We start from the raw sequence: 6,407 nt of genomic DNA on the forward strand, positions 1-6,407 counted from the left end.
CTGAACTGGAGTTTAGCCTTTGTGACGTGTGGATGGAACCTGTGACGCAGAAAGGACTTGGGCCAAGGCGGTTGGTCAAAGGGAGGCTCCAGGGTGAAGAGACCCCCACCCCCACTTGGACTGAGCTCAGGCTCCTCCTGACTCTGCGCTGCTTCTTCTCCCACACCCACCGCACAGTTATTCTCACCCTCCAGAGGGTCATTCTGAGGCTGCTTTCCTCTGGGTTACTTAGGCAGTCATTCCACTTGGCTCCAAAAATCTCTCCACGGTTCTACTGGACATGACTGTACCCATCCAGAGTCGATTAGTTTTATATGACAGTAGATGGTATTTGGATACATCATACATAAATGGAGTATAACTTCTCATTCTTCCAGCTGTACGTGTTGTAGAATTACACTGGTCATGTAATCATATATGCACATAAGCTCATAATGTCTGATTCATTCTACTATCCCTCCTACTCCCATGCCACCTCCCTTCCCTTTGTCTAATCCAAAGCCCTTCTATTCTTCCTTAGGCACCCTCCCCCGTTTTTGTGAATTAGCATCCACAAATCAGAGAAAACATTCAGCCTCTGGTTCTTTGGGATTAGCTTATTTTGCCAATGTCATAACTTTGTTCTTTTTTATGTCTGAGTAATAGTCCATTGTGTATATATACCACATTTTCTTTTCCATTTCATCTGCTAAAGAGCACCTAGGTTTCTTCCATAGTTTAGCTATTGTGAGTTGAGCTGCTATAAACATTAATGTGGCTGTGTCACATTAAGTCATTCAGGCATAACTCAAGGAGTGGGATAGGTGTGTTTCATTTTGCAATTGATGGTTTTGTGTTTGCTGTTCTCTCCTGGTCACTCCATATGCAAACATAAAGCAAGTCCAACATCCTTGTGTTTTCTAATTAAGAAACAGTGGGAAAAGTGGGAAAGGCACAATTGTGACTTTGACACTCACAGTGGCTGCTTCCACTGTGGACCAGTGTAGGGACATGCTCTTCTAGGTGCCCCATGGTGCATGGTAGTCTGCTGTCCCTGCTGCCTATTGCATCACTGTGACCACACCCAGCTGTGACCTCTGCTGGACCCTGCACTGCAAAGACCCATATTGCTGAGAGCCATAGCTGAGTGGGAATGATGAGTGGCACTTTTGCCAGTAGGGAGTGGTTGAGAGGTGATTCCAGCAAGCCATTGAGATGATAATGTTTATGTTAAGCTGTGTATTCAATTGTATATTAGACCCCTGCTGTCTGCCTTGGCCTGGTACTTTGGAGTTCTAAGCCTGCTAGTTTGGAGGTCTTGCTGGGATTCCCAGAGAGTTCCCATTGGTTGGGGAAGTGTGGGAGGAGGGATTTCCAGAGGAGGGTTTTCTGGTTGGGGTGGTGTGTCCCAGGAGAAGGCTGTGTGCTTGGCATTCTTGGGAGTGTGTAGAATAAAAGAGTTCCTGTTTTGAACCTACAATGCTGTGTGGCAGCTTGGTTATTCTGTGCCTAGCCAGACTGCGACACAACCTGAGAAGCCGCAGGAACATATTGACACAGTCCAAAGTCCTGCCGCCAATACCCCTCAGCAAGCTCAAGGAGAACAAGGAGGCCCCTGTGGGTGCCAACAAGAGCCAGGATTCCCTTCTGAAGCTCAAGTAAGAGGAGCCTGAGTATGTCATCCCCACCTTTGGCTTTGACTCTGAACCAGAGCTGAGTGAGGAGCACACAGAGGACAGAGGCTCAGGAGACCATAAGCCTGCCCAGCCCCATAGACCCTCACATGCCTCCTCCCTGCAGTGGCCCGCTTCAAGGTGGGTGAGCCTTCAGAAAACTTGGCCCTAGAAGAGGAGACCAGGGATGAGAATGAGGGCTTCTGGCCATATGGAGAGGACACCCTGTCGACCAGAGGCTCCTCTGGGGACAGTGACTCCACAGGGGGCTCCTCATTGTTCCTTGCCAAGAAAAACTCCCCCAAGTGAGGCTTCCCCAAGTCATCATCACTCCTAAAGCTCAAGACAGAAAAGAATGCCAGGCCAAACCGGAGAAGAACCACTCCTTGGCCTCCTTTTCTTCATCCATCACCATCAACACCACCTGCTCCTCATCCTCCTCCTCTTCCTCCTTTTCAAAGAACAGTGGTGGTCTGAAGCCATGCTTTGCCTAGGATGCAGGCATTCGTGGCACTCCCAATGTCAGGGCCAGGGGAAGGACACTGATATGAGGGCTGGGATCACCTCCTGTGTCCAGGCCAAGCCATCTGTCCAGCCTAAGCCCTTCCTGAACTTGCAGAGTCACAGAGTCAAGAGAAGATGGACATCAGCACTTTAGGATGCCAACTGAGACCCACAGGCCAGCTCCAGGAGGAAGGGCCCTAAGGACCCTAGGAATGAGGATTCAGAGCTTACCCCACACATAGCCTCTGAAGGGCCCAATGAAGGGGGACCAGGAGAGGCTCAGCCGACATCATTATCCTCCCAGCCACTGCTCTCCCATGTATCCCTAAGAAGGAGTAGGAAGGGCCAGCCACCTCCTATGTAACATGTAGCACCTCCCAGAAGATCCAGGACTCAGAGATCAGTTTCCCTGCTGGAGTGGAGGTGCAGGTGCTGGAAAATCAGGAGAGTGGCTAGTGGTATGTGAGGTTTGGGGAGCTAGAGGGCTGGGCCCCTTCCCACTACTTGGTACATGATGAGAATGAGCAGCCTAACACCCCTGGAAAAGAGCAGGATGTGTTAAAGAGCAGGCAGAATGAGGCAAGTCAGACAGCCTGGAGAAGATCGAGAGATGGGTGTAGGTGCTCAACACCGTCAACCAGAGGGGAAGGACAATATTAAACCCTACAGATGCGGGACCTGAAAGATGGCCCACCTTCCAGCTATTGCCTGGAAGGTAGGATACATTGAATAGGGAAGGGAATGACCTGGAATCCAGACATGAGAAAGCTGGGACCTATGGTGCACCATGGTTTCTTCATTGATGGACTACATGTCATTTGGGACAGGCCATCTTGGAAACCCCAATTGTGCCTTTGCTACAAATCTGGAAGAGATGTGGTCATAGGGGGGCCTCCAGCATCCTGCTCGTTTGGCTGTTTTGGTGGCTACCATGTTGTCACCAGAGGTAGCCCTTATATTGTCCTTATCCATGTTTGCGGATCATGTTCTTTCTCAGGAATTGCCACCATCCACCATGGCTGGGTGCATATGAAGACCCCACAGTCCCTGGGACTTGGAGTTGTCTCATGAGCTCACATCTCTCCCTGGGCCAGGCCACTGTCTGTGCCTGGGAGTTAAAGAAAACACAGTTCCCAGGTGCCAGCAAGAACTACCTTCTTAGCTGTTATTGCCCTGGCCTTGAGAAGAGAGTTTGCTCTCCTTGGGGTACTGCATGGAAAATACAATTCTCCAGTTTAGAAGGTAGGGGAAACCATCATGCTCTGGATCATCATCACAGACTATTTGGGATATTTCTGAGTAAGCAGTTCCTTTGCATGTTTCAGGAAGGGTTTGTTGGTTTGGATTTACAATTCAGGTTTTTGGTTTGGGTTTTATTTTAGGGGTTGCTTGGGCTCCCTGGGGGGTCAGCCTCACATGGGAACAGAAGGAGTGTTGGGTGAGCTTTTCTGTTGTTCTCTGTGGAGGGGTGTTTTGTTTTGTATTTGGCTTCCCATTCTCCCCCTCCATGAGCATGTCATTTTGTTTGGTTTCCACTGTGTGGACTTTGCCCTCATGACACTTGACAAAAGGGATTTGGGGTTGAGTAAGCCCATGTCCCAGTCTTGGCAAAACAGAGAAACTGTTCTTCTGGTTCCTGCCCAACCTTGGTAGGGCAAAAACCCTCCCGGGAGGGAAGAGGTTGTTGTTAGGAGCCAGACCTTAGGAGGTAAGGCAGCATGCAGGCTGCTGGGTGGTTGCCATTTTGTGTATGTTCTCCCATGGGGCAGGGCTGAAAGCCTTACAGAGAACTGTGGAGAAGTAGCCATGGCCTCCACCCTGGGTGGAGGGGACCCCAGCTGGGCCTCCTGGAGCAGATACCACCAGCCACTCCTCTGGACTACTAACAATGCCATGGTTGCTCGCAAAGAAGGAGGACCCCTGTGCTTGGAACCAGTCTGGCCTTCCCGGAGGCAGTGTCCCAGTAAAGGGAGAAGCAAGAGAGTGACATTTCCTGCAGGTCTTCTGTCAATTTTGGGTTGTTTTTCCATTGTTGATATCTCAGAGAAACTCTCCAGAAAGAAGCCCAGCCAGCTTCTCCAAGGACTCACCCTATGTTGGGAGTAGATTTCTGCATATGCCTTTGATTTCAGACAGATGAGGCTTTACAGCCACTGAATAAGCTGCCAGAATCACAAGACCAAGGGCTGTCATTTCCTAAATTGGAGGGAGGCCCTGCCCTCACCTGCTCCTCCCTAGCAGGCCTTCACCCTCTCACCTGACCCTCCAGGATCCCAGAAGCCTTTCCTGGGATCCCAGCACCCTTGTCCCTCACCACACCCTGATCCCGGCAGCTGTAGCAAACCTTTGTCAGAGGTCCATGGTGAGATTGTTTTGTTTCCTTTTTTTTGTTTGTGAGTGTGTTTAAAATCAAAATTAGATATTTTCTTCTGCTGGATAGTATTAAATAGAGCAGGATGTTAAGTTAATCTGCCAGATTGCAGTACTAATGGTAGTGGATTAGTGTCTTCATGTTAATATTATTTTTACTTTTTTGAACAATAATGATAAAGAAGTGGTTCATTATTTTTTAATTAATGCACTTTAAGGTGGAATGGAAAGAAACCCAGAGAGCAAAGTTCATTACTTAAAGATGCAGTATATACATTTATTATTTTTATTAAATTTTTAATAATTAATAAATATTCTTATTTTATTAAATTTTAATATTTTTATTAAAATTTTAATATTTATTAAAATAAAAAAGTAATTTATGGTTATTAAAAAAATTATTTGTTGCTACTCAGTTCTAGATACTAGTAGAGCTAAATTCCAATTGATATATGAAAATAGGGCCCTGTATAATAACTTTGATCTGCAGTCTGGTATCAGTAATCATAAGGTCTATAAACCACTGCACTGAAGTTTAGTAATTCCTATTTATTCCATGCTGGCCATTATACAAAGTGCTTAATTCCATTTATCTTATTTATTTTTATAACAACTATGTGTTACGAAGTAGGTATTATTAATCCTATAGCCTAACAGGCTGATTTAGTTTAATAATGTGCTCCAAATTGTACTCCCAATGAATTGTTCAGTCAGAATTTGAACCCAGCTAGCTTCCATTTATTTTACTGTCACAAGATCTAGGGCTCATAATGAGGAATATTAAAAAAGATAAATTAAAATTTTTAATTTTGACTGCTTATTATATGCCAGGTATTTCTAAGCCCATTCCTTAGTAGATCATCAACACCACATGACAATATAGATCCATATAGGAGTCTGTCTTGACAGAGGAAGGCAGGTAGGTCTAGAGCAATGGACTTGCCCAGGGTAGAACTCGAGCAGGAGCTGAACAAGCACCCAGGCAGCTGATTGCAGAGCCTGCACTCTTCATGGTGTTAGAAGTTCTGCAGGACTGTATAAATGCTCTGGTGGTTACCATCCAACCACCATGGCTCAGCTCCCTTCTATCAATGTGGAAAAGGGACCAGGACAGCAAATCACAGGAGCACTGCATGGGAAACAAGGAAGAGAGATCAGCAGCCCCAGGTGAAGAAGGAGGTCAGATGAGATGATGAACCTGCAAGTGATGCTGGTGTGCACCTATCTGCAAACCACTGCCCAAGGATGTTGGAGAAGGACCAGGTGGCAGGGAAGAGGATTGTGGGCTGTGAACATGGCTAGTGGCAAAACTGTCAGACAAGTATCAAGGTGCACTGTTCCACTATCCCAAGATATACAGTACACAATAAGAAATGTTGATATTAACAAGGTAATGATAAAGTGCACTGAGAATTTATTAGGTCAGATACTATCCTAAGCACTTTTCATCTCACTCAACAAACTCCAACAAACTTTGTTGATCTACAAGGTTATGCATGTACGAAATCAAAATTGGATATTTAATTAAATGCCATTCAAGTTTGGTTTGTAAAAGTAATTGGCACACACCAGGTACAGTGACAAACATTTGTAATCCCAGTGAAGTAGGGGAATCTCAAGTTCAAGGGCAGCATGGGCAATTTAGGGAGAACTCAAAATAAAAAGGTTTGGGGATGTAGGTCTGTGGTAAATCACCCCTGGGTTCAGTTCATAGTACAGAAAGAAAGAAAGAGAGAGAGGGCGGGGGGCACTTGTCTCTTTTGTCAGGAAACATTAAGTTCTTGCCCTTGAACCAAAGTCCTCTTGAAAAAAAGAATTCAATACATCTCTAGATCTTGCTCAGTTTCAAATTCTTGAACTGCTTTCTGAGTGCAGAAAATA

The 6,407-nt window shown here is 46.0% G+C and overlaps 1 pseudogene; it reads left to right on the forward strand.

The window, feature by feature from the left end:
* Positions 1-1,458: 1,458 nt before the first annotated feature.
* Positions 1,459-2,875, forward strand: LOC144372856 (SH3 and PX domain-containing protein 2A pseudogene; annotated as a pseudogene).
* Positions 2,876-6,407: the final 3,532 nt, after the last annotated feature.

Source organism: Ictidomys tridecemlineatus, unplaced genomic scaffold, assembly GCF_052094955.1.
Source record: "Ictidomys tridecemlineatus isolate mIctTri1 unplaced genomic scaffold, mIctTri1.hap1 Scaffold_1740, whole genome shotgun sequence".
Lineage (NCBI taxonomy): Eukaryota > Metazoa > Chordata > Mammalia > Rodentia > Sciuridae > Ictidomys > Ictidomys tridecemlineatus.